This window comes from Mus pahari, chromosome 14 (assembly GCF_900095145.1).
Source record: "Mus pahari chromosome 14, PAHARI_EIJ_v1.1, whole genome shotgun sequence".
NCBI classification, from domain to species: Eukaryota; Metazoa; Chordata; class Mammalia; order Rodentia; family Muridae; genus Mus; species Mus pahari.
The window spans coordinates 48145104-48148952 of NC_034603.1; the positions used below are offsets into that span (position 1 = coordinate 48145104).

General features: G+C 43.5%; 1 pseudogene; it reads left to right on the forward strand.

The window, feature by feature from the left end:
* Window positions 1-1659: 1659 nt before the first annotated feature.
* On the forward strand, window positions 1660-2544 carry LOC110331051 (annotated as a pseudogene).
* The last annotated feature ends 1305 nt before the right edge of the window (window positions 2545-3849 follow it).

Consider the following 3849-nt stretch of genomic DNA (forward strand, 5'->3'; position numbering starts at 1 on the left):
CACTCTGTAGACCAGGCTGGCCTCGAACTCAGAAATCCACCTGCCTCTGCCTCCCGAGTGCTGGGATTAAAGGCGTGCGCCACCATGCCCCGCATAGGGAACTATTCTTACTGAGAAAGACAGGCATGGTCCAGGAGAAAGTGAGGGGACAAGAGTCCAGGGTCTGGAAAATTCTCATTCATAAGCAGTCAGAACCACAATGGATGGTGCTCCATCCAAAGAGGTCCATAGCAGGAACAACCCCAGCTAAATACCTTTCTGTTTTAGACGGTTTGACTTTTTTGTTTTGTTTTGTTTTGTTTTTTGTTTTTTCGAGACAGGGTTTCTCTGTGTAGCCCTGGCTGTCCTGGAACTCACTCTGTAGACCATGCTGGCCTCGAACTCAGAAATCTGCTTGCCTCTGCCTCCTGAGTGCTGGGATTAAAGGCGTGCGCCACCACGCCTGGCTCTGTTTGGCTGTTTGGCTTTTTATGAGAAAGTACCATAAACTGGGTCATTTATAAAAACAGAAATGGTGGGGCTGGTGAGATGGCTCAGCAGGCAAGAGCACCCGACTGCTCTTCCGAAGGTCCTGAGTTCAAATCCCAGCAACCACATGGTGGCTCACAACCATCCTTAATGAGATCTGGCACCCTCGTCTGGAGTGTCTGAAGACAGCTACAGTGTACTTACATATAATAAATAAATAAATCTTAAAAAAACAAAACAAAACAACAGAAATGGTGGTGCATACCTTTAGTCCTAGCACTTGAAGGCCAAGCTGGCATACACAGTGAGTTTCAGGCCAGCCAGTTATACACAAGTGAGACTTTGTTTCAACAAGCAAATCCAAGAATAAATAAAAGTATTTCTCCCAGTCAGGAGGAAGGGAAGTTACAGGTGGAGGCCCTGGCAGGTGTGGTGTCAGGAAAGGACCCTCTCTCTTCTTGTTCTTGGAATGATGACCTCTTGCTCTGACCTCACAGGCTGGGAAGGTTGGTTTCTATTTTTATCACTGAGTTGTTGTTGTGTGCATGTTCTAGACCTAAGCCCCTTCTCAGATATATGGTTTAAAATATTTTCCCCCATCCTGTGGGGCGAGTCTTTTGTTCTTCAAAGGATACTTATAAAAAAGCATTCTTGGGCACTAGACAAGGATGTTGGTCCACACCTTTAATCTCAGAGGCAGAGGCAGGAGGATCTCTGAGTTTGAGGCCACCTTGGTGTACAGAGAAAGTTCTAGAACATCTAGGGGGTACACAGAGAAACTCTGTCTCAAAAAACTTGTATTTCTAATTTTGGGGATGGAAGGCTCAGTAGTTAGGAACATGGATGACTCTCACCAAAGACCTGAGTTTATTTTCCAAAATCCAGGTCATGAGATTTACAGCTCCCTGTTAACTCCGGTTCTAGAGCGGTCAAAGGCTTATGGCCTCCTTGGACATCTACACTTGCTGTGAGGTATCTACCAGAGAGGACTGCTCAGACAAGGGTTTAGGCCAATAGAAAGTCTTTGTTAGCTAGTCAGAAACTACTGTGTATATTCAGGATCCTAGTGCAGTTCTGAGCATTTCCTAAGGCGAGCTTTTAAGCCCAATAACCATGTTTTGGTTTGACATACTTTAGTTAACAAGAGTAGTTAGCCAGAAACAGGACTATAGCTTGAAAAGACCATGGGTCATGGCTGGCATGGCGCGAGACTGCGGGACCAGCCTGAACCTGCTGCGGTCCTTGTGGAGAGTGAGCCTGGCCAACCTGAAGCCCAGTCCTAACTCCAGAAAACGGGAAAGACATCCAAGTGACCAGACAAGAGGTAGCAAGTGTGGCAGAGGCCATAAAGGAGAAAGGCAAAGAGGAACCCGGCTGGGCTTTGAGGGCGGGCAGACTCCATTTTACATACGAATCCCAAAATGTGGATTTAATGAAGGACAGTTTTAGGCACCAGTATCAGCCGTTGAGTCTCAGGAGACTACAGTATCTCCTTGATTTAGGTCAAGTTGATCCAACTCAACCTATTGACCTAACCCAGCTTGTGAATGGGAGAGGTGTGACCATCCAGACGCTTAAAAGGGATTATGGGGTCCAGGAGTTTGAAGAGGGTGCTGATACTTTTCAAGCAAAAGTTAATATTGAGGTGCAGCTGGCTTCAGAATTAGCCACTGCTGTAACTGAAAAAAAAAATGGCGGTGTCATTATTACAGCCTTCTATGACCCCAAGAAGTCTAGAAATTCTGTGCAAGCCTGTTCCTTTTTTTTTCTGTGGGGACAACCAGTTCCAAAAAGAATGTTTCCACCGAGGCACTGGTGCCCTGTTACACCGATGGAAAAAACCAGGGGTACCTGGCTGACCCTGCCAAGTTTTCTGAAGCAAGACTTGAACTCTCCATGAAGTATGGCTCCGTCCTTCCTGATATCCCGAAAGATGAACTCATCAGAATGCTCAGCACTCGGGAGGATCCAAGGCAGATGTTCTTTGGTCTTGCTCCTGGCTGGGTGGTGAATATGGCAGATAAGAAAATTCTAAAACCTACAGATGAGAATCTTTTCAAGTATTCCAGCTCCTGAACTGCCTTCTACTAAATCAGATTTGTGAGCCAGATGGGCTGCGCATGGATTATTGTGGGTCTTAACGCTTTGAGGTTGTTACCAGCCTTCACTGCTCAGGTCTTTTGTTCTTTTTCCGTCTCAAATTAAATAACAGACGGCAAAAGTTGCATGAGAAACTGAGCCTTTTAGGGTGTATGTTTGGAAAATCCAAACAGTGGCAGCCTTTAGAAAGGTGATTAAAAAGAAAAAAAAACTTAGAAAAGAAAAGAAAAGAAAACAGAACTATAAGAGAAAAAAAGCAACCTTAGTATATTTAGAGAATTTCCCATATCTATGAACTTTGATGAATTAGGCCATTTTGGCAGTGCTGTCTAAGTGCTGAGTTTTACATCTTAAATGGCAGTTCCATCATGGAGTCAGTTGTGTTAAGGTCTAGGGCTCTGTTATAAATACCCAACACACACAGACACACAGAGACAACTATAACTAATAATAATAAATCTTTACATTTGACATTATTGTTTATGATGTAAGTCTGGGATGTACAAAGTAAATTACACAGAGGTCAGACATCAACTTTTGGAGCCTACCTCTCTGAGTTCTGGGATTATAGGCATGTGCTTCCATGTAGTGCTTGGGGTTGAACCAAAGCTTTGTGCATGCTGGGAAAACATTCTATCTACTAAGCTACAGACCCATACAGATCCAGCCCCTTAATTATCTGATCTATATTAACAGGTTAAAAATTGCTCTGATATCCTGGGTTTGTTGAGAAAATAAAAAAAATTCATATATGTATATATACACACACATATATGGCAAATGTTTCATTGATATATTCCCTGGCTTTACTTCTTTTTTTTCTTTCTTTCTCTCTTTTATTTATTTGTTTGTTGTTTGTTTGTTTGATAAGACAGGGTTTCTCCGTGTAGCCTTAGCTGTCCTGGAATCCTCTGTAGGCCAGGATGGAGATCTTCCAGTCTCTGCCTCCCAGTACTGGGATTAAAGGCATGCGCCACCACTGCCCAGTTGGGATCTTGTTTCAAAAAGTCAAACCAAACCAAAGCAGGAAACTAATATGCATGTCACAATACTAGTTATTAATGTGTGTCAAACGCTTAAGGGCAATCTGACCAAGTTATGTGGTTTGTATAATTATGTATAATTAGGGAAGTGTACCGTTAGTATATAAACACAGCACAAACAGCCCGATGGGGTGGTGCTCACCATTACTTTCAGTGCTTGAAAGACAGAGGTAGGTGGATCTCTGATTTCAAGGCTATCCTGGTCTATAAAGTGAATCTCAGGAAAGCCTGGGCTACT